Here is a 25,542-nt window from a genome sequence, read left to right on the forward strand (position 1 = left end):
ACAGAGGGCTCTGTGGATAAGAATGGGAATGAAGAGGATGAGTGACGGATCTTAATATTTTCACCTCTGAAAGTAAATGGGAACCATAATGTAATGATAGTCAAGACTCTATGCATTAGCTTGCATAGTATAAAACAAATGAGTTGCCTGTTAACTCCTCTTTGGCCAGGCAGAACCAGTCTTTAGGAAACAGATGAGTCTCTTGCATCATTGTACAAATAAACCAATATTTTCATTTTTCTCTCCAGTTTTATTATTTCTTGAAATTTGCATGCAATGAAATTTGATCTTAACAGCTTTCCCAATTCCTTGTCTAACCAGTTTCATCTTCTCTGTTCATTCAGACATGAATCTTTTTTAAGTTCATCAAGTACAATTTATGTTGCCTATTTACCTTCAGATGTGTGAGCTTCCATGGGAACATAATAGACCTATGTGGCACATGGGCCATACCATTAATAAAAACAGTTGTTCCATTTCTGAAAAGTTATTCTTTGTCAGCAATTGCCTAGCTTGGGACTTCTTGTAGAACTTCCCTTTCTATGCTGGCATGTTTCTGACTTGGGCTAGGGCTGACATTGTATATGCTATCACAACTGCTGTTGGTTTGTATGCAAAACTTCCCTACTGTAGGCAAAAAAGTTTCCTTATAGTCATCCATTGCCTCAAGCTTTTTCTGCTGTATCTTCCACAATAATCCCTGAATACTGGGAGGAGGAGGTAGTATGTAGATTTCTCATTTAGGGGTGATCATTACATAGTCTCTTATTCTCTGTCACTTGACTAGTCAGTGATTTCTGAATTAGTAGCTATCTATTGCAAAATCAGTTTATCCGATGAAGATTGATATTTTTTTCCATTTGTGTTGTGAAGATAAGTCATTAGAAGTCAATTTAACACTATGGCTACTTAATGGAACTATAGGTCATATACAGAGGAAAACCAATGATTTTTCTTAAATAGGGTTATCTTTCTGTAATCAAACACACTCCTTTGCTGTTCCTGTGTATGGAAGCATCATTAATATTTAACCTTTGCTAATTCTTCATCCATTCATGTATTCTGTGTTGTACTAATCATGTTGGGATAACATATGGTGCATCCACTGATGCAATATTAGTTGGCAGAAAACTAATAATGTTTTGATATGTGCTATATTATAGATAAAGCTTGAAAACATTATGGTGAGTGAGAAAACAAGGCACAAAAATACATGGTGCAATTTCTTTCACATATAGTGTTGGATATGCTATGCTGTGATGTGATCTATTTAAGTATGAATTTAGCTTAAGAAAATATATGCAATCATATAATAGATTAATGGTTGCTTTGGGCAGACTGGCATAATTAAAACTGATGGGCACAGAGATTTTCAAAACTGGAAGAAGCATATTTATGAATGACACTCTGGTGATCATTGAGCACCTAGAAACATACTATAAAAAAAGGACAAGTTGCATATGATGGGGTAATTGCAGATAGTATTAATTTATATAAGTAAACTTGATAGATTTTTGCATTAGCTTTATCAGAAGGCATATACTTTTGGTATACAACTGGGCATGTATTAATTACACAAATGAATTTATCCTTCAAAGCAATATTTCAATACTTGTTTTATTTTTAGTAACATTTTATGTTATCATGAGGAAATCATTTAAGAAAAAACTTATTTTACTATATTACAGTGTTAGCAAATGTAGAGATAGAAGTTGAAACCAGGTGTTCATGTTGCTCCCAGCCTTGTTCTGATCTTCTATTCTCTGTGTTTCAGGCACATGGAAGTAGCTATTATGTCCAGAATTTTCTTTGTTCTCTCAATATTTACTAGTATCTTACATGGTGTGCATTTCAACATTCCCATAAATTAATATGTTGGATTGTAATTTCCACAACAGTACTAAAAGAAGCAAGATTAAGGGGGAAATGGTTAGGCAGTATATGACAGAGTCATCACAAATTGGAATATCTAAAACATTAAAATCATGAATTGGTTTCTTATACCATGTAATAAGAGAGAAATAGAACACCACCTTAGAAGTACAGAAAAGTCTTCACCTTGTATCAGATCTACAGGGAATCTTAGACTTCCCTTTTTACAGAAATTTAAGTAATACATTTATAAACCTTTAGTTTGTAGCATTTTTACAGAATACCTCAAATGTTCTGAGAAATAACAGTGATACCAGAAATGGGATTCTGCATTAATGAACACATCCTGAAATCATCTTTGGAACTGGGTTAAAGATAAAACTGGAAGACTCTTGAAATGAACACTAGCAAGGGCCAGGTACAGTGAATCTTTCCAGTTGTAAGCGAAGGCTCTGACCACAGCAGAAATGGCAGTAGCTCAACCCCTACACATGATGGTAGTGGCTCTTCTACCCCTATCAGATGGCATTATCTCTATTTGGATAATGGTGTCCTCTGATGCAGCTAAGATAAAAGATAATCCTGATTCATTTTAGTACCTGCCCCATTAGACTCAAATCACAGAAGACACCCAAGGAGGAAGATAGAGTATGAATCCTGAGGTGTGATGCACTTCAAAAGGCATTTCTTGAATTTCTTAATTTATTCTCCCAAATTTAAGAGACATGTATAAAACTGGAGACTAAAGATAGGGAATTTTTACCACTGCAGAAAGATCATAACACAGGATTAGGGTAAATTTATTTTTTAGACGTGCTAAGAAATGTTTCTATATTTAATGGTGAAACTCATAGAACAAGTGAAGGACCTAATAATTTGAATGTTTGCTGGCTAAGTCATACAGCAAATAATAGTCCACAGGAAGAGAATAGAAATGCCCAGCTTCATTTGTTTAAGATACCAGGAAGGATTCAGTGGCTTAGGAAATAGAAAAGTTGTGTTGAATTTGTTGTTTAATATCTCTTTCCTACACTGAGATAGATTCAAAATACCTAACACTGAGAAACAAATTTTTGAGGGAGTCTTGGGATTCTCGAAGATCCTTGCAATGTCCCTTTTTTTAAAGCTTCAGCTGATGCTTGAAATGACAGACTTCCTAAATGCAAACGATTTCAAGAGTGTGAGTGAGAGCACATAAACCCAAAGGCAAGGTAGGCATGATTACTACCATGAATGGCAAAGCCAGAGTAATGTGACTCATAGACTTTCATGATGCTAGTTGGCTCATCATAGAGTCAGCCCTAGAAGGGAAAAACTAGGGAAAAATGCTTAAATTCTTACTTGGTTTGTACAAGAAGAATAGTTGCTGGGGAGTAGAGGCTTTGCAGTAGGAATTGTCTAAAACAGTTAAACAGCTTTGTAGCTGGAAAGTGAGCAAACCATGTGAGAATTTTGAGGTGAATTGTAACATAAGCTTATTTTTGTGAATAGATTATCAATGATAATTCTGGTGTACTTCAAAAGGAAGGAAGTGAGTTGTAACAAAAATTTGAGACTTCATAGATAATGCCCAGCTAATTATGCAGTTAGTATGAATACTAACCTAGAATGCACAATGGCTTAGGTTCCAACTCCAGCACCACATTGTTTGTAATGACATGTGCTTGTAATCCCCGTACCTGAAATATGTAGATTCACGAGAATCAGAAGTTCAAGGCAGCTCTTGGTTACATGGTGACTTTGAGATTGGACTGGAATACAATAGGCCCTGACTATACACAAATCAAAAACAAAACAAACAAAAAACATAAAAACTTCAACTGTAGCACTAGTGGCCACCATGGTAAGGACTAGGTTTAAAATGAAGACAAAACATTTTCTTTCTAAAGAGAAAAAGGAAACTAACTGGATCCATATTTGTGTCAGATTATTTTATTATGGATGATAGAACTCAAGAGAGATTAAGTTAAACATTTAGTTTAAGGAAGTCATTGAAAGGTCTTGTTCCCTGGCAACTTTAAATATAAAATGGATGGATAAATGAGGGTGGGATTTTTTTGGTTGTTGTTGTTGAAAATGAAGACAGATCTTTAAAAGATGTGGAAAATTCTAATCCTATTTATATGGAAAATCTATGGAAGCCTAAGACTTCAGTGGAATAGGAGATAATTGGGGCTTAGTCTTGCCTCTCAGGTACAGAATAAAAAGTTTTTAATGGGTCTGGAATTATTTCAAAGAAGACATTACTATTAATATTGTGCTACTCCTTGTTGTCTGTAATTTTAAATTATTCCTGGAAGATTTGTGATACCTTCTGTTTTCTCTGTGGTATCTGCTAGATCTAGAAAACTACAGTAACTATGCTCATTGAAACTTGTCAAACATCACCTGCAGGGGCAAACTAATATGGAGACTAATTAGGATAGTGCTAACAGACACCATAGACAAAATCTTAGTTCTGGATAGTAGAGTAGCCAGCAGTTACCTTACAGACACTGGACTCTAGTGGTGCAGACATCCATCTCTAATTTTTGTATGCCAAGGTATAAGCTTCATCCAGAAAGCTGAGGGGAAAGAGAAGTCAGAGCCCTGGGAGTGAAACTACTAGACAACAAAGTTACTAAAGTCACAGTCACAAATAATCTCCTGTAAATTTTCTTCCAGTATGTTTGACTTTATATTTTACAGATGGATCAGTGGTTCATTTTGAATTTATTTTTATACATGGTGCATAGTATAAACCCAAATTCAAAGTTAGGAATGTGTATCTCAAGTCTTGGTATGCTTTGTGGGAAGGCAACTATTTATTCAATAAAGTTGTCTTCTATCATTGTCAAAATCAAGTCTCAAAAACTGCATTCAGGGCTTTGTGACAGAGCTCTTGCCTAGCTTTCATAAAGCCATGGGTACAATCCAATTTAAAAAGAAAAGCAAAATAATTGCCTTTAAGTATTTTAGGTTATGTTTCTTTTTGCTTTTCAAATGTCTACTTATATTTAAAGATCAATGTGGAAAGCCTACTTTTCTGAAAACCTTAATTTTTACTATTTATTAATTATATCTTGCATTCAGGATCAGTTAAAAAACTACTTGTACATTAACAATGATTATTTCCAGCTGTGTAATTTGAAACGATTCATATTCTCACTGATGTGAATAACAGTATCATCTGAATTTTTCTATACCAAATGCTACATATTTCATATATTTTATGACTTTTATTTTGAGTAAATAAGACCCAAATTATCTATTGAATAGATTATTCAAATATATATATATTTAAATTTCTCAATATGTATAATTTTATTATATATATGAACATATATATGTATATATATATATATATATATATTAGATATAATTCTCTGTCATATAAGATTTGAATTATAGATAGGCTTATACACAGGCACTGTTCCATAAAGCAATCCATCCCAATAAAGCAGAAAAGAGAGATGCAAAAAATTAATACTTAAGAGCATTACAACAAAGTCTGAATAATGTCCTCCCAAATATGTCCACTTTCTAACATAGAAACCTGTGGTTATGTCTATCTGTCTATCTGTCTGTCTGTCTCTGTCTCTGTCTCTGTCTCTCTGTCTCTCTCTCTCTCTCTCTCTCTCTCTCACACATACACACACATACATATATTTCCATAATCAAATATTATACACATACACACATATTCCCATAATCAAATATTGTGAAAGTAGGTTAGCTTCAGGCAAGGCTTGATATAGAAAATGAGTAGTCAGTGAGGACTTTCTTTCTGTCACTGATTCTTAGTGGTTTCCGGTTGTCATTGTTGTGCCTTTCTTAAGCAGATCCTACTATGTACTGACAATCAAATTATCTAGCAACTTCAGGATTATCTTCTATCACTTTAACAATCAGTGGATTAAAGATTGGATTCATTTCTTATGGTCCTTGAGGAAATGTTTCTGATTGCCTATTGAATCATGTTTTCTCTTAAAACCATCTATGTGGAGTGATAGGCTATTGTTTACTTCCAAACATCCACACCTTAATCACAGAAGGATCCTGGTGCTTGTGTCAGATATACTCACAAAATGTGAAACAATTTCCTCACACAATGTGTACAGACACCTCCTAGATCCTTTTGGTTATGCAAGGTGACATAACCACATTTCTATGTTAGAAAGTGGACATGTTTATAGGTCATTATTTAAACAGACATTGTTGCAATGCTATTAAGTATTAATTTTTTGCATTTGTCTTTTCTGCTTTATTGGGACTGCTTTATGGAACAGTGCCTGTATATAAACTCATCTAGAATTCAACTCTTAAATGACAGAGAATTTTATCTACCATAAGACACATAGAGTTGAGATTTTTGCTAAAACCACAGGGAGAAATGGCAAACATGTTGTATTTCATTTGTGTCATTTCAAATAGGCAGTTGCTTCCTTGATCTTTTTTGATTAATAAAGTAATAATATAGGCTGGTTTGTATCTCCTTTATTTGATAGATTTTGTTTCTACACAAGAATAAGATTTCCATCAGTTGGCGAATCACTTAACTGTTTTCAAATGACAACTATAATTTGTCCTCAGCTGCTCCTGCATGTGCTAAAAGAAACAGAAAACCAAGACACTTGTGTGAACAGTTTAAACAATAAGCAGCCATTGGTTTAATTATCTCATTCAACAAACATCTCTATACGAATCTGATTTTTGTTGTCTAACTCTTTTAGATGACTTTATCATCTGTAGCTATTGTCTTGTCCTAAATCATTTATTTCTTTTAGCTTACATTTTAAGTTTTTGTTGATTCTTTATGAGTTTCACATCAGGCACCTCAGTCCTACTCATCTGCCTTTCCTCTCATAGCTGCCCTCTTCCCTTGCAACCTTCTACCCAAAAGAAACTAAAATGAACACACAACCAACCAAATGACAACCAAAACATAACAAAGCATAGAAAACATGTTACTATGGAAACGGTAGTGTGTCACAGTGTGTCCCACAGTATATTCCATTCTCCACATGTCTTTACTTGTAAATGTTAATTGCAAAGAGTCACTGGTCTGGTTCGAAGCCTCTAGCTTCTGTCACACCATCAGTGTTGGAACCTTACCAGGATTCTTCTTGGTTATCCTGTTGTTGCCCTGTGTCATGGAGATTCTACAGCTTTGGATCAGCAACACTGACCCTTTCACTCACTCTAACAGTTCATAGATGATGTGGATTTTGGGGTGGGACAACTCAAAGCCTTGACACTGGGCCTGGGTTGTAGCTGCCAACTTTCCCATATCTGAACCACCAGGATGAGAAATCTAATGAAAGAGTTAAAAATCTTTTAAACTTTTCATAGATGGAGTCAAAAGTGCAGATCAGCTTGTTCTGCGCTCTGGGTCCTAGGAAACTAGCTATTCACAAGACAAAATAAATAAGATGAGAGTTCAGAGCTGGGAGTTTAGGTCAGTGTGATCCAGTGCTATGGGTATCAGGAGAGTTTGAGTTGAGAGGCCCGTGCACCCTGGATACCAGGAGAGTTTGAGTTGTGTACCGTAAATACCAGGAGAGTTTGAGTTGGGAGTTCTCCGAGTGCCTGTACATCCTGGATACCAGGAACTTGGCTGATTAAGTATAGGCTCTTAGAGAATAGCCTGTTCCTTGTGCCCTGTCACAAACTGAATAATGGGCTGAGACTTTCCCCAGGTGCTCTCCAATAGCCCCCCTTACTCCCCCTGGGTTGTGGTTCCCCCCTTCCCCCCCCACCCCAGTTGTGGTTTTGGGCTTTAAATTCTCTCTGTCTCCAAAGCCCTGGGGTCAGATCCAATTGCCCCTGCCTGGGCTACAGGTCTTGACCTCAGTATACTGATTAAAATATATCTCTTGCTGATTACATCAAGTTCGGTGTCTTGCAGTTAATGGGTGGCCACGAATTCCCAAGGCTTGGGTGAGGTCCTCCATTCGTGGGGGCCTTACACTAGCACTTCTCCACTAGGCCACCCAATGCTGCCATCAGCAGGAGGCAGAGGCCATTCTCCTCTTTCGGGCCTGACACAAGGTCTAATCTCCTTTCAACCTACATCCTTCAGTGAGTAGGACACAGGTGGAGGGTGTGATAAACAGGCCTCAGGCCCTAGAGAGATTTACATACTATTGTTACCTACAGCTGGCACCCAGCATGGGGCAAGAATACCCACTCCGTGGGTAACAATAGCTGGGGAACTGCAGGGTTTCTCCAGGTTGGAAGTTAGGCCTGGTTGCTCTCTAAAGGCCTCTCCGCTGCTCCTCACAGTGTGGCTCCAATAACACATGAGAAAGTCCTTGGTTTCAAAACCTGTTTATTGGCATGACAGATGGTGGATGGATCTGGATGACTCCCCCCCCCAAAAAAAAAAAAAAAAAAAAAAAAAAAAAAAAACTGGGCAGACCTGAGTTAGAGAGAAAAAGAGGGGGGAGGGGCTGGGGAGGAATGCTTATTTGGCTCCACCCTCTGGCCTTCATGTACCTCATTAGTATGTAAATCTCTCTAGGGCCTGAGGCCTGTTTATCATGCCCTCCACCTGTGACTGAAGGGTATAGGTTGAATGGAGATTAGACCTCATGTCAGGCCGGACAGTCCTCCTGCTCTCATGCTCTCAAACTGACTCAACTGCATACCTGCCTGCCAAGCCAGCTCCAATTTGTTGTCTCAGTGAGGTGCAGGTCCTGCTCTCCCAAGTGTTGCATCTGGTGAGAGGCATGGCCAGTATAACCACTTTCATGAGAGCACCAGCTCTTCAGACTGCCTCAGCTGGCAAGGGGATAAGTGGTGGAGGGCATCATTTTCATGCCACCTCATATCAGATGAGCACTTGACCAGTTCTCCCATGCTTATACCCTAAGAGCCAGCCTCACACACACCCTCTATTTGGGGGCAGCTCTGCTGTACTCTCCAGGTGAGGTGCATTGTCAGCTCTCCTGAGTGTTGCAGTTGGCACAGGGCATGGTCAGCTCTCCAGAATGCCACAGCCAGAAAGCAACAAGGCCAGTTCTGCTCACCTCTGGGGCACCTATACGGTCCCAGGCAGCTGGGAATATCCATGTGGTCTCTAATTGTAATATGAGTCACTGACATCAACACTGATTCTTGTACCTGTATGGCCACAAACCTAGATATTGAAAGGTCCAGGACTCCCCAGAAGGGACGTCCACTAGAGTCACAGGATAGCACGCACCCAAAGGACACACGAGAGACCGTCTTGCTGTAAAGCACATGAGGTGGTTTATTAAAGCAGAGCTCTGGGCCAGCCCATATCCCCATATCTCACATAGGGGATAGAGGGACTGACCCTGTGGTGGCTCAGGGGTCTAGAGCTTATATATGGGCAGGGTGGGGAAAAAGCGAACTCTCGCGGGGGCGCACAGGATTGGTTGTTTTATTTTTTTTGAACACTAGCAGGCAGTACCATGGGGGCAGGGTGTAGTTCCTCCCTTGGCTGGTCAGTTTCTGGAATGTTCTTAACAGGCCTTTGTCTTGTAACTCCACCTCCTCTGTAACTAATTAAATTAAATGGACCCAAACCTGCTGGCAGGCACTTTTAACTATTTAGGTTAGGGAAAGGGCCCTGTTATTATTATTAGTTTCGGCCTATTTCAAAAATTCTCTTTTAATATGACCTTCATACAGGAACTAGATGGAGGAACTAGCTACACAATTTGCTATCCCTCTCTACCTGCTCATGTCCAGTTTGATCTCCCCTCGTAATGCTCAAACTGTTCTGCATCTCTTTCTCTCTGATCTGTCTATCACTGTCATAGCTCACATTGCAATAAGACATGTGGCTAGCAGGCCTCTAGGAAGACTCTTCTTCCTGCTCTATGTGGTGTGAGGGCAAGTGAACCTCTAGGTGTCTACAGCCCGTTTGTATGACACTGTGGCATGTGGGTCTACGGACCTCTTCCCACTCCTGCACTGCTTGGCATGGCAGTAGCGGTGCCTCTGTGTGTCTACAGTCTGCCAGTGCTGTACAGTAGCAGGTTGACTTCTAGAGGTCTGTACTGGAATGTGCTGCAGGGCATGGCCTGTGTGGTCTGTTGGATGTCTTTCCCCTCTCTGGCTGTGTTAGTGGATGTAAGTATGTCTCCATTCCACATGTACAGAGGCACATAGGTCTCTCTCTTTTGGTGTAAATTTAATGTACAGATAATTCATGCCAGAAATTATATTTACTACTATAATGGTTAGAAAAGACAAACATATATTCAGTGCTTTTGGTGTTCTCAAGAGAAATCATATAATTAGGAAAGATCTATATTCTATGGTAGAATATAAAGATCGTGCCAATGTAAAAATGATGTATTTGTAAGTTTTTAGAGGGAAAAATTGTGAAATTGGAAAGAAGTATGAGAAATATTCAACAAGAAGTAACTCCAAAGGATAAGTAAGCATTTGTGAGGCAGAAATGGGACAGGAGAATCTTAGAAGTAAAAGAGCCACTTAAGCAATGAAGAAAAATGCTTCTGACTAATCTTGGAAGCTGAAAGTCTTCTGCTTATAGTAATGAGCGGGGCAAATTTAAATTGCTCACAAGACCTTAGAGAGCAAGAGTCCTTCACAACCAGAGTCTAAACGTATCTAATGTTTTCATCCGGGTATTCCAGTAATTTGCAATGGGGTTGGGGAAGATTTAGACAATACTCATAGGTATTTCCAGTATAGGGGTGAGTAGGTTAGGAGACTGGGAGCAGTGCATTCTATATCTATACAATGGTATGGTTGCTGCTTTAACATCCAGCAATACACATGGCATCTGATCCAAGGGAAAATGAACTCTCACTTAAAACACCATCTGCACCACAGAAGAGGAATTCTGTGGGAAAGAGGCTGTTTTGTCACAGGAGAGTGTTCTCCTAGTATGCCTGAAAAACCTACATACCACACCTATCATCTTTGCTCCCTCTCAAAAAGAATTCATACATAGCCTTACAGGTTTATACTATTTTTATTTCTTATTTTACAGTACTAGAAAATTGAGATCACTTGATATTATATATCTTATCTTAACTCCCAAAGTAGTTAATAACATTGCAAGCTTGTAAAAGGTATCTAAAGTGGATTATAATCAACCACCTAATTATAATGTCTGATTACAGGATTGGCCATCATTGCAACTGGAAATGAATGTATGTGCAGTGCTCTGCACAGGGCTTGACACAAAGCAAACACTTCACAGAAGAGTTCACTGCTTTGTACAAGAGCAGGTGCTTTCTTCTGTGTATCAGTTATAGGCCGTAAAGAGATTGAGTTGAAGGAGAATGGAGAAAGCTTTAAGACCATGTGTGCCCCGGGACAGGTGGAGAACCTAGTGGAATGAACTTGGAATGGATGCAGTTAGAGACACTCTTGTGGGGGAAGATGTGCCCATCGAGGACCTTGAGAAACTAGCAATGGTATGTATACAGGAGTGAGAGTGGAACAGTGGGAGGGATCCAAGAGTGAAGTTTTTGATCATGAGAAATTAATTTTCACCTCCCTACCATGAAGCAAGCAAATGCCATACCTGGAATTGTTATGTTTATTTACAACAGTGGACAAGCTTACAACAGAAAGTAGTTCAAGGTCATACACTTTCTGAGCTATCTTTTGACACTTGGAGAAAGGAAAGGGATGGCCTTTTTAAAGATATAGTATCTAAATTTTTATAGGCATGATAAGGGCAAAATGACATTTTCTTTAATAGACTTCCTAAAACAGCTTTAGAATTCCCTTCTCTTCTGATATATATTGACGAATGTAACTCTACCTTCCAGCCTGGCGGAATGAGATAGATAAAGACTAGGATTAGGAGTCACCCAAACATCAGAAGGGGTCCTCCTGTTGTAGCTCCTGCTGTTGCTTTTTAAACTGTTCTGTCATACTTGCAATTTTTACACATTGTTAAAGACGAACATAGAAGTAGCCAAGCTGCTCAGGCAGCAGGCAGAGGAAAGAAGCCTCAGGAACTGACACCTTGGCATAGAATATTTTAATAATGAGTGTTCTCATTAGATGCCAGCAACTATGCTAACAATTGCATGTGCACTATTCCATGATCAGCCTTGCAGCTCTTTGGGACAGGTGTTTCAGATTACTGCTAAGGTATTAGAGGTTTGTAAGGGTAGAATGAGTAACAAACTAGCACATAATAACATTTTTGTCTAAGCAAGGTGTTAGACCGAAGATCCAAGTATTTACCCAGATTTATATGTATGGAATTAGAGGTTTCTAATTTTTAAACCTCTAGGTCTTCTGTATTTTATAATGTTTGTATTTGATTGCATAAAAATAAGACCAGAGACATAGCTATTATTTATTTAAGCACATGACCTCTTTAGATCTCTGTGCTAACCTTTATCAGTAGTAAACCACTGGCTTTCTGATATATATCATTTTTTATTTATTATGGTATTCTTCAGCATTTTAAATGCAACACCTGCTTTGTGTTGCTACATCAATAGAGAATTAATACGAAAGTTAAGGTTCAGGATTCTATGGACTACATAATCTAAAGAGACAAATAAATAAATCTACAGACAAAAAACCAAACCAAAACAAAACAATGGATGAGTGTTGTCCAGAAGATAATTAAACCCTGTGGTGTAAGCAGACCCAGGGTGGCCACTGCAACTGCTTCTAACTCTTAGAAGATCAGAGAGAATGATGCCAAAAAGAACAAAGGGAAAGATGAGCAAGACTATTTGGGCACAGAAGGGGTCAATTCAGAGGCCAAAGTGCAAGGACAGGTGATGTGGAGGAAAGGTTAAAGAAAGGCTGAGAGGAGGTCAAAACCAGTCAAAGAATGATTTTACAAGTCAACATAAGAAATTTTAATTTTACTCCTGGTACACTGAAATACCTTTGAATGAATTCTATTCTATTTCACAAGGAACTATTGTCCTCAAAGACAGATCTGAGTATAGCGAAGAAGTTAAAGATACCAGGAAAATCTAATTTTACCTTGACTTTATCAGTTCATATTTCATGCAAAAATGAGCAGAAAGCCCCCAAACTCTTTCAGCAGCTTCGTTTCTAACTGAAAGGTATGATGTTTGACACTTTCATCAATCAGTGGGTGCCATTAATCTGCATATTGTGTTACAGGGAGCTGCCATTCTTCTGACTTTTTCTTTTCTTTATGTTTTTAACTTTTTTCTTCTTCTTGGGAAATTAATTCATGTCATTTCCCTTTGAAATAAGTGGTATTTGACTGCACAGGCACTTAGAGGCACCCTTCGGTGACTGTAAGTTTAGTTTAATTATACTGCTTGTCAGCAGCACCTGAAGAAAAAGAGCCAGCTACTGGGGCCAGGGTTAGGGGTATATGGGGGGAACCCTTAGGATACCCAGCTTTCATGTGGAAAGTGGATTGTGCTGGGTGGTAGGGCTATGTAGAAGGATTTGGTGAGTGATACTGGCACTTGGTTCTTAACATTGTTCTAATGCTGTGCCTTGCTGTGGAAAGAACATTTGAGCGAGTGTTTGTAAGATATCATCAATTTCACTTTAGAATCTAGTTTTTGAGAAATGCACTTAGAAACTTGGAGATGACTGATAAGTTTTGTGAAGCATTGAATACTGTCAATCATACTGTTTGATTGTTCTACGTGAACATGTCTCTAGGCAGAAATCTTCTAATCCAAGTTAAAATCTGTATGGAAAGATCCAAACAGCTATCAACTCACTGGTTATTATTTAATACATTTATGGTCATCAACATTAATAAATATAGAGTGCATTTGATATAGTCTTTTTAACTTTGTATTTTGCTCTATGTTTGCATGTGAACCAAAAACCAAATAAACATATGAAACACATTGAATGATCTAATTATAAAAATGTAGGAAAGAATTAATCGTCAAATGAAAGGTTTCTTTAATTTCATTTTTATTTTTATTTTGTTGCATTAAACTTATCTGACTAGCAGAACAGTCCCAATTTGATAATGCTACTTCTTCTATTTTGCTACAGTAGACCAATGAATGTAATGAATATGCAAATTACTATTATTTTGTAAATTCTAACACTTGGTAGTTTCTGCACCTACCTCACCCTCTCCAGCCACAAAGCTGCTACTTAGGTTTAGATCCCCATTATTTTCAATCATTTTCTCATGGTTCTCCAGGGTCTCAGTGGTCCTGCTCCTCGGAAAATTCTTCTTCACATGCCTTCTGCAATGTTTTAGTAAACCTCAAATTAATTACACCATTTCTTAATTCAATATTCCTAAATTGAATCCCTGTTCTTGTTATGCAAACTCCTCCAAAAGTTACAAAAATGAAATTGTCCTGGACCTGGATGGTCTCAGTGGGTTCATCTTCTTTGATCACAAATCCTCCTGAATCCCCTTCCCTGCATCTGAGATCCGTTTAATGCACAATGAACAGCTGTCCAATTCAAGCTTGAGTTGACCAATATAAGCAATAAGTATTTGTCCAATAAACAAATGGACAGGACTGGATTAAATTGCTAGTGCTTATGTGCAGATTTTCATTTCACATACATTTTTATGAAGGAAAAAAGAGACCTAAATTTAGGGCCTCGGGTTTACATAAAGGTTTACATTTAGTCTTTATTTACTGAAGTTTCATGATTTTGATATCTGCTAAATATAATCACAAAGGAATCAAGGCATAAGTTAGCATGAGAAAGGAACCCATGTGATAACTTTAAATGTATCTATCTCCTTACATCAACAAAAAAAAATGTATTTTGTAATGAGTTGAAGTTTGTGGCATAAAAGTTGTTATTCCAATGAAAACTTGAATTTCTATAAAAAAATATTTTAAAATTCATTGAGAATTCATTCTGGCAAATTGTGACTTGAATGTTTTTTAGATAATCTTTTATTTATTTATTTATTTATTTACACTCCAGATTATATTCCTCCCCCCACCCCCACCCCCGCCCCATCTACCCTCTGACTGTTCCACATCCCATACCACCTCCTGACCCCATGCCTCTAGGAGAATGTCCCCACCAACCACCCCACCAGACCTCCAAACTCCCTGGGGCCTCCAGTCTCTTGATGTTGGGTGCATCTTCTCTGACTGAACCGAGACAAAGCAGTCCTCTGGTGAATATGTGTTGAAGGCCTCATATCAGCTGGCATATGCTGCCTAGTTGGTGTTCCAGTGTCTGAGAGATCTCAGAGGTCCAGGTTAATTGAGACTGCTGATCCTTCTTCAATGTCACCTCCTCCTCAGCTTCTTCCAGATTTTCCCTAATTCAACTGCAGGGGTCAGCAGCTTCTGTCCACTGGTTGGGTGCAAATATCTGCATCTAACTCTTTCAGCTGCTTGTTGGGTCTTCCAGAGGGTGGTCATGATAGGTCCCTTTTTGTGAGCGCTCCATAGCCTCAGTAATAGTGTCAGGTCTTGGGACCTCCCCTTGAGCTGGGACCCCACTTTGGGCCTGTCGCTGGAGCTTCTTTTCCTCAGGCTCTTCTCCATTTCCATACATGAAGTTCTTTTAGACAGGAACAATTATGGGTCAGAGTTTTGACTGTGGGATGGCAACCCCATCATTCACTTAATGCCCTGTCTTCCTGCTGGATGTGGGCTCTATAAGTTCCCTCTCCACACAAAGGGCGTTTCATCTGAGGTCCCTCCCTTTGAGTCTTGAGAGTCTCTCACCTCCCAGGTCTCTGGTACATTCTGGAGGGTGTCTCCAACCTCCTACCTCCAGAAGTTTCCTCTTTTTGTTTTTACTGCTGGCCCTTAGGGCTTCAATCCTTTTCCAATACCAGATCAGGTTCCCCTTTTCCTCCACCCCATCCACTTTATTAAACTATCAAACACACAGTTATTGTGCATTCACCAAGATTTTACTTTGTGCAGTGAGACCACAACTTTGATGCATACTTATGAGTGTATTTACTCAATTTTCTTTTTTTTTGTTGTTGTTGTTGTTTAATATTTTTACTCACTTTATATCTCAATTGCTGCCACTCTCGTCCCTCCTCACACAGTCCTTCTTCCCATCCTCCACCCCTTCTACTCTCACCCGGGTATCTCACAACCCTGACATATACAGGTACTGTAGGACTAGGCACATCCTCTCCCAGTGAGGCCAGACAGGGCAGCCCCGTTAGGGGAACAGGGTCCACAGGCAGGCAACAGCTTTAGGGACAGTCCCAGATCCAGCTGTTGGTCGGACCCACATTAAGACCAAGCTGCACATACAGAGAAAAGCAGCAGCATTTCAGATGCTACAAATCTTCTGAAACTAACACTTGATGTAATGAGAAATTATACAAAGTCAGTCAAGAGAGTCCTGTATAAACTCGACGCTTGCTTTGGTAAACCATATTTCCTTATTTATCAGGATACTATTTTACTCATGTGGTATTTTCAATTTAGTATCAATATAATAACACAAACCACATTAAGGACATTTTTCCTCTTAAAAATGTTTTGCCCATTAAGGGTGTTAGAGACCTCAGTCAGTAAAAGTATCTGTTTGCTGTGTAAACATGAATGTGGTCCCCAATGACACTTATAAAAGAATGGGATCCATAGTGCACACTTCTGAAGACAGAGAAAAAACATCTCTGGACTTCCTGGCTGCAGGCTAAATTTCCATATTCAGTGAGAATCTGTCTTAAGAATATAAGGTAGAGAGCTTAAGAACAGAGCACCCAAATCATCTTCTAACCTCTGAGTATATGTATCCAAACGCACACACACCACAGGCACGCATGGACACACTTGCACACACACAAACACACGCGGCTATTGGGGATGTCTGCAACGTCATGTTTACCTCTGATCTTCACACATAAGCGCTCATATATGCATACACATATGCAAACATACACATTCCTACAAACATGTGCACATAAATACACAAATGCATGCAAATATGTTGCACAATAGATACATGGGCATTTAAAAAAAAATTCTGCCATCCTAACATTGAGTCATGTGCTACTAAATCGGGTACAAGCCTGGAATCACAGATGTGCTACTGAATCTTCCATGCGCAAGAACTAAAATATGATGTCTGTGTGCTTAGTTTCCAGAAAGAACAATGGTAATGTGGTGCAGAAGACACAGCTATATTTTTCTAAGTCTGCACTGCTGGGCTTATGGTGGAAAACAGTGCATTTCAAAGGACTTGTTTAGGATCAAGTGCTGATTTAGCTGGATAAAATGCAGCTGTCTTATCAAATTACACAACTGGATTCACACCATCTACTAATTCCTGGTGGAATTTTAAAGATACCTTTATGGGTGATTTTCTAAATTAGGTGGTTTTAAAAACAGGGGAAAAAAAAAAAAAAAAAAAAAGCCTCTAGTATCGACTCACAAGGATCATCTGTGGTAAAAAAAAAAAAAAAAAAAAAAAAAAAAACTTTAGAGGAAGGAAATTGTGCTTTGTTAGGTCTAAAGTCACAATTTAACAAGAATTCCTAAAATATAATTGAATCTAAGGAAATTTCAAACTAATGGGCAAATTGTCATACATTTTTAAAAAGTTGTTCTTTTTATGACTTTAAATAATTCTAATCATTGGCCATAGTACTCAATATATTTTAAATGATGAGAACTCCTCCCATAAGTGCAATCTTTTCACTAATGTACTTTTGTGTAAAGGGTAACTTTCAATGGAGAGTATTGTGTGCTACCACTTCATCAAACAGTATCTCTACATATCAAATAATCTTTCTATATGAGGGTAAAGAGATTGAATTCAGTTAGCTTCACAGTTACTTTTCTTTTTATAAATAATGCATATTATATATCTACTGGCTGCGAAATAAACAAACTGGAGACACCTCTTAAGTGATCACATGGAGAGGGTCCTTTTTAAAACATATTTTCCATCTATGAAGCTTCTACTGAGCTATCCCTCTTAAAGAAAGCTAATGGTCCATTCACGCTTGCAGGTCTTTCCACTTACCATCTGTCTTAGTCCGGGTTTCTATTCCTGCACAAACATCATGACCAAAAAGCAAGTTGGGAAGGAATGGGTTTATTCAGCTTACACTTCCAAATTGCTGTTCATCACCAAAGGAGGTCAAGACTGGAACTCAAGTAGGTCAGGAAGCAGGAGTTGATGCAGAGGCAATGGAGGGATGTTACTTACTGGCTTGCTCCCCCCGGCTTGCTCAGATTGCTTTCTTATAGAACCCAAGATTACCAGCCCAGGGATGGTACCACCCACAATGGGTCCTCCCCCTTATAGCTGAAGGCATTTTCTCAACTGAAGCTTCTTTCTCTGTGGTAACTCTAGCTTGTGTCAAGTTGACACAAAACCAGCCAGGACACTATCTTTTAATATTCTGATTACATTATATAATAACTTATAACATGTGTGTTGGATGTGTATGCATATGAGTGTATATGTATATATCTACCCATACATAGAAAGATGCAGGAAGTGTCTTCATCGGTCACTTTCTCACTTATTTGTTAGACAATGTTTCTCATTGAACCTGAGTTCAGCAATTTGATCATAGTGACCTCTCAGGAAGCTCCAGAGATTTCTTATCTCTGCCTTCCCAGTTCTGGTACTATAAGTGAGTACACCATGCTTTTTATGGAGCGTTTAGGTCCTAGAAAGTTTGCAGCATGCACTTTACTGATTAAGGCACTGCCCTAGTTTCCTGAATCATCATTCAGTTAGTAGAACTACCTATCAATTTTTTTTTTATTCAAACAAGTGGACAGCTCATTTATCAAATCAATCACGATGTATTAAGAAGCAAAGATCAGACAGTGTGGTAATCAGTCTGGGTCCCAATAAGTGTTTAAGTGACTAGTTCGTCCTCACACCTACTAGCTCCAGTCTTGTGGCTTCTTGTCATTTTATATAGAACAGATTTTTTTTCCTTTATCATTCCCTTCTTCATACTTTCTCATTTGCTTTTCCCTTCCCAAACTAGTACTCAAGAGGAGTATAATGGAAACAAACAAAGGAAAACAAGAGCAGCATGAGATTATCAAATAAGCTGAGTCAGGTCTGTAAGGTAGAGAAAAGACAGGCAAAGGAGATATTTCCACATTGTCAAGTACATGGGGTGCTTGGGAATTAGTGATGTCTTCCATAATGTCAGGCAGTAATAGGGGACTAGCAGATCCTCTATTTTTTGGGATGCATCAAATGACCCTAATGTGGGGATGTACACTAGACTGTACAGGCAAGATAAAAACTAAGACAAATATTGAAATCCAAGAGAGAACAAGTAGTAAATCTAGATGGAGTAAATGTTGCATGTTGGAATTGCCGTATCTGCAAATGTACTTACACTTTAGTATCCTCAACTCTATTACTAGGATCTGCGAATATATGCTTCTTGAGATGCCTTCTACTGCTGAAACCTCATCTATGTTGTATTGCCTATAAGCACATATGCCTACAAACATATAACATTTAATATTAAAGTAAATTTTAAGTTAACTTAACAGACTTAATTCTCACCAGCTTGTGTGAATTACAGGGGCAAGCTTGATACGATTATTCTCTGTTTATAATAGAATTTGAACCAAAACAGAGTACTCTTAGGTTTTGCTCGATAAAAATAATAAATTAGACCTAAAATATATATGTACTATGCACTGACAGAATTACCTATAGCCACTCCTTAAATCTAATGAGCAACATGATATACAGTCTTTTATTCTTATTTTTTTTTTAACAAAGTTACTAATTTCATGGTATTTACTGTTTTGTGTTTCTGATTACAAGATGCTGTCCCCTGGTGTTTGTTAAAGATTATACCACTTTAGAGTCATCAACCCAGAGAGAAATAATATGGCAAGTTTACTTTACCTATATATTTTTTAAATCAGAAGAAAAAAATGAGGACTTCTGTGTATCTACAGAAGAAAACCACCGTGGGAGCATCACACTCCCTCTTCCCACGTTATCTCACTCCAATGACCTTCATTTAGACAGGATTCGGATAATAAGAAGAACTGATGAATTGGAAGCATAAGGAAGGGATGACTTACTCAGTAGGCAATTCTTTCATCTAAAAGATGGTTAATAAAGGATCTTAAATACATGTATCTATTAAGCATACTTGACAGCCCTGCTGGATACATATATACACTTGTGTGTCTAGTCTTAACAACTGAAATTGCATATGTGCTTTAAAGACCCTTGTGTGTGCTTTAGAGACCCTGGCTGAGTCTTTATTTTGGTTCACTTTAACTAAAGCTACATAGCAGTATACAACAGTGAAATCTCCATACAAAACTACAAACTCTCCTTTAGGGATCCATACTGATAATAAAAGTCGGTGTGTTCATGACTGTTTTCCGTATGACAAGCTGCTCTCCATGTTACTGAAAACTTGGAATTTATGAAAAACTAGAAGATGTGAAACTGACTGGATCTGGGTTCAATATTTGGCTGTCATTTACCAAGTATGTCATCTGACATTTCACTTTGCCTTCAAAAATCATTCATTTTTTGAATATTCAATAAAGTGATGCATAAAAGAGGCTTTAAACATCATACATAAGGGTGATTAATAATTGACTACAAATGCAAACATGAATATCGGATAACCAATTCAGTGCCATATAGAGCAAATAGACAGCCGTGGTCCTGTGGCTATGCAGTGAGAAGCTAAGCAGAACTAGAGCATCTTCCTTGATTCTCTACTTAGCATCATTCCTTCCTTTTGTGTCACTCAAGAGAATACTTTACTCTGAAGGGGGTTAAAGGTGTATAGTGACAGCTAGTGTACCCCACCTTGAATAAACATACTGTTGGTCTTCCTCATGCTGTCTGTTTCCCTAAAAAGAACACTTGGATTCCAAATACCTTTCAGTTTACTTTTAAACGCGAGGGGTCAACTCCTCTGAATCCATCCAGAGCATCTAGGGAAAGTATTTTCCAATATTTTGCCAGTGGGTAAATGATGCTTGACCAACACAAATTGAAGTTATAATCAATGGCCTACTAGTGTTGGTGAATCAGGCCGTGTAACATCCGTTTAAGTACAAAAGCATCAATTCCTTCACAAATTCACGTTGTTTATGGGTTACAACTACATCAAAGCACTGCAAAAGCATAATGAGAAACCATAAGCAAAGGTAGCTGACTCTGAGATGAGGGTATTTTCCCTTGCAGGTGATGATGTCTGAAATCCATATTACTGCTTCTCCTTCATCTTCAAAGAAATGTATAGATATACATTTTTGAACTCCAAAGAACTAAATATATAGTGAAGGGGAAAAGAACATTTGTCATGAACTTGGGTAGGCCTTTGATGTTCCTGTGGTAGCACAGAGGTTCTATTCTTATCTCATTGCTCTGCTATAATTCTGTTTATCATTTGCACACTCTGTTTAACTGTTTAGTTTTCCTTTTTGTGAGCCAAGAGTGCATTCTGATATTCTGGATGTTAGAATAAAACCACACACACACACACACACACACACACACACACACACACACACACATCAGATGACCAAACACACCATCAAAAAAAGGGCCCAAAGGAAAAAGTGAAACAAAAATCATTATCTACTTTCAGCTTCAACAGGCATGATCGCTAATATTTAGAATCAGCATTTTAAATTTCTTTTGGCCTCATACCTCAAATAGCATGCTTGGCTGACATAAAATGAGTGACTGTAGCTAAGGTAAAGACCTTTGTGATAATTATATAGCAGAGAAAAATGACAAAATATGTAACTTTTTACATCATTGTTCTCTGGTCCGTGTCCCTACTTCTTAGGAAAGACAGTGGAGTTGAAATTTGCCAAGTGCTCTTCTAACACTAGTTGATGGAAAAGCCCACATTCAGGAGCAAGGGATGCTGGAATTGAGTTGTCAAGCTGTCCCGAATGTCTTGTACAAACTGAACAGGCCAATTTACTGCAACACTGCATAGACTGAAGGCTCCTATCTAGCCTTTACACTGTTTCCTCCTGGAGAGATTACCCTGCTCCCTACGCTTTCCCTCCCTACCAGCTCCTGAGCTACCCCGATTCCTACTGAAAAAAAACCAATTCTCCAAAGGAGAGAAGTCTTAATCTCTACCTTGGGATCAGCCTGCTGGACTTCCCAGAGAGTCTCCTATCATCAATCTAAAAGCAAAAGCTTCGCGTTTGTTGTTAATTTGGAATCAAGTGCTGAATTGATTTCAATATCTTTTCTTTTGTACCTTAAAACTCTTGGCTTTCGGGATGAAAACCGGCAAGCTTTAAAAAAATAAAAATAAAATTGACAACTCCCACACAGCCTGAATTGCTTTTCTGATTACAAGCCTCCAACGGCGAGGGGCTGCTTTAAAACGGCGTTTTCCCGGCTCTCCCCTCCAGGTGGCAGCAGTGTCACACCTCAGTGGTTCCTTTTCCCTCTTCCCTGACTTCAAGTGTTAATGCAATTGACCAATCACTGCTAAGATGATGGGAGGTAATTGGGTAATTGTATTTTACTGATCTCTAGCGGAGAAGGGGAAAAGGAAAGGGGCAAGAAAGAGGGCCAGAGGAGAGGAAGGGACTGCAGTCCTGGAACGCTTTGGCGAGTCAGGACCCTAAGTAACAGGACCTGGGATTGGTGGAAAGTCTAGACTGGCAGACGCTGCCAACCGTTCAGAGAGCGCATTCATTTATTTGGGAAGAGAGGAGAGGGAGAGAGTTCACGGCGAAGTGGATGGAAGGGGATCCGGGTTTCCGCGGCACTGGGAATCGCGAGCCGGGACTATGGCACTGAGACCGGCGCGGAGCAGCTGCGCGCCGGAGGACGCGTCTCCTCCAGGAGGACCAGCGGGCGTCGGAAACGGCTGCGCACAGAGGAACCAACTTGTGGCTCCAGACCGTCCCCAACGCAGCTGGAAATGAGATCAAAGCTGCAGTTTCATTCCAGAAGGATGAGAGGAGCCAGTGATTAGAGATTTTTTTTAACCCTCTTCATTCCCGTTTCGTTACTCCCCCTTTTTTTCCTTTAAATATATATTTATTATATATTTTTTCTTTTTAAAATTACCCAACACCACGTCAGCCCCGTCACTTTGCTCTCCCTGCTTGAAATAAAAGCCTAGCCTTAACTTCCACAACCTTGGGGACTCAAGATCTACGGCCGGATGATGGAGAAGGGGACACCGGTGCTGGCACGGGCCGCTGGCGAGGGACCGCATCAAGCGTCTCTCCGGTGATCCCTGCTCTGATAGCCGAGTTCAGCTATACCTGGAGGACCTGTACCTAGTGCTGGGGGTGGGGGAGGGGACCCAGTGAAAGCCACCCTGAGCCTTAAAAAAAAAAAAAAAAGTAGCTGACCGGGGGCGGAACGGGATTGTTCTTGACAGCTGACGGAGCCTTGAAATTTTCCTCCTCTACCTCCGCCCCCTCCCCCGCCCCTGCCCCCCGCACTCCATTTAACGTGAGATTATGAAATCGCAGAGGCGGTGGAGGGAAGGCGACGGGATCTAACAGGGAGTTTGGAGAGGCGAGAGGGAAGGTGGCTGGGTGGCTGAAATCAAAAATCCAATTGCGCACTGGGTTGTGATGAGAAATCTAATCAGATCTTTGACGAAGGGGCCGGCCGGAAGGGTAGCCGGTGGGGGCAGTTGATCCCTAAATTCTCCGACAGGAAAACTGGGGAAAGGAATCGAGGATGTAAAGAAAAGACTTTTTGTTCTTTTTTTCTTTCTTTCTTTCTTTTTTTTCTTTCTTTTTTTCCTTTTCTTTTTCTTTCCTCCCCCCACCCCCGGAGGAGGTGGCTGTTGGGTGCCTTGCTAAAATGAAGGATACGGGACGCAGCTCTCTCTCGGAGCAGAACGCAGAGGATAAGCTGATGGTGCCAGAGAGGAGAAAGAATGAAGCTTTTTCTTGTGAGACCTGGATCGTAACATAAATGTGTATATGGCCACACGGGGAGCATTGGGGGGAAAATGAAATAAGCTGATGTCAGACCTGCGGGGTTTGGTGTGTTCTGACATAAATAATCATAAAATAGCTGTCCCCCTCCCCCAAGGATGTTTGGAAATGGAGAACTGAGGATCCACAAAGAAAAAGTGTGCTCATTTTTCTCTATAAAAGAGAAAGTACGCCAAGGAGATATTTTTGGAATGAAAAGTTTGGGGCTTTTTTTTTAGAAAAGTAAAGACCTGATACATATATATTTTTTTCTTTTGGAATTTCCCACAAGAGGAGAGGAAATTAATAATACATCTGCAAAGAAATTCCACTGACGAAAAGTTGACCGTGGAAGAACGAAGCATTGATTGGGAAAGAAATCAGCAGAGGACTCTTGGATCGGTGCCCGTGTTGACTAAAATTGAAGGATAATTGCAGTTGGATTTTTTTTCTTCACCAACCTCCTTTTTTTTTCTTTCTTTCTCGTTTTCTTTTGGTGTCAAGACCATGCATTGTTTCTTGTTCTTAACCACCTGGATTTCCCTCGGGATGTAGCTGTGCTGAAATACAGTGAGTGATCCTAATTTTCTTATTTCTCAGGGAAGAAAATGTTCATTAATTTAGTGTTCTGGTTCTCTTTCCCTCCCCCTCCCCCATCACTGTGGTTTTCAAGGACCCGGCTATTGGGAACAAGAAAATGAGGGACAGGGTGGCCCACGCAGTTGCTCCATCAAGCTGTGCTCACTGATAAGCTGGACTGCTCTAATGATGCAGGTTGTCTGCATTCTACGCAAATGCCTTTGCAAATGTTCAGTATGGAGAAGAAGGAGAAAAAAAAAAAATCTCTCCATGAATGCTGCTGCAGTGTGGGGTGCGGATGCAAGTGATTGACACTCTAGAATGCATTTAAGTTACCAGGAAACCCCAGAGTTAGAAGCACAAATGTTGGCTATTGGAAATCGAAGGGGCCCAATTCAAATTTCATTATCCAACCTGACACTGCAGATCAACAGAATGTGTTAACACAAAACTATGATACTTGAGCAGGTGAAGGATGGCTCTGGCTAATGGGCAAGAGGGAATGGCGTGGCAGAGGAAGTGGTAGAGCGCTTCCTGCACTCCCTGGTCTAAATGTGGTCTTTGCATCCCTGGGGGCTTCAGTGATGAAACTATGACTGAACCGAGGAGGACCCATTCACCCCACCCCTTGTAACTTCAGACTGCCTTGGTTTTCAGAGAAGTAGCACGCAGATTGTAGAGGACGTGAGTGTTTAGCATGGGCTTTACTAGGAACCCTCCAAACACCACTAAGACACAGCTCTTGAGAAAAAGGCAGACATCTACCATTCTGTAGTAACTTAGAAAGGAAGGCCAAAGGAGAGATTTGTATGTTGAGTACCAAAGCTTACCGTGGGCCAAGTTTGCTTTGAAAGAAAGAAGGCAATGAAAACAAACAAACCAACAAACAAAAATAAATAATAATTAAGTAAAAGAGAATGTTGTGAGTGATTACAGGATCACCTTCCCATCCCTCACCTCTGTCAGAGTCTGGGAGCTTGTCTGCTGTACAGAATGCCTTCACCCCCACCCCTGACACCCCTCTATATTCCTCTCTGGGAGCTTCTATTAGAATCGTGAACGCAGGTAACTTTAGAGCTAGATCACACATTACAAGCTAACGAAAGAGGAAACTGAGGCTAAGAGAGAAATCATAATTCCTTGGTTAATGACCAAACAAGTCTGAGACAGGCGACTCACACAAGCCTCAGAAAAGCAGACAAGTTCTGAATCCAAACTAGGAAGGAATCTGGCTCATATAGGAAGATCACAGCTGCCATTTTTTTTTTTTTTTTTTTTTTTTTTA

The 25,542-nt window shown here is 39.5% G+C and overlaps 1 protein-coding gene across 4 annotated transcripts in view; it reads left to right on the forward strand.

The window, feature by feature from the left end:
• Positions 1-25,542, forward strand: part of Lrrc4c (leucine rich repeat containing 4C) — a 1,205,288-nt gene that overhangs the window by 1,032,071 nt on the left and 147,675 nt on the right. For 2 of the 4 annotated variants that reach the window (XM_034496430.2, XM_076929325.1), the window contains exon 1: positions 22,269-24,248. The exons of the other annotated variants lie outside the window; for them this stretch is intronic. The gene's annotated coding sequence lies outside the window, so the exon portion shown is untranslated. Of the gene's footprint in view, positions 1-22,268; positions 24,249-25,542 lie in introns of those variants that run through there. 4 annotated transcript variants of the gene reach the window in all.

This window comes from Arvicanthis niloticus, chromosome 2 (genome assembly GCF_011762505.2).
Source record: "Arvicanthis niloticus isolate mArvNil1 chromosome 2, mArvNil1.pat.X, whole genome shotgun sequence".
NCBI classification, from domain to species: Eukaryota; Metazoa; Chordata; class Mammalia; order Rodentia; family Muridae; genus Arvicanthis; species Arvicanthis niloticus.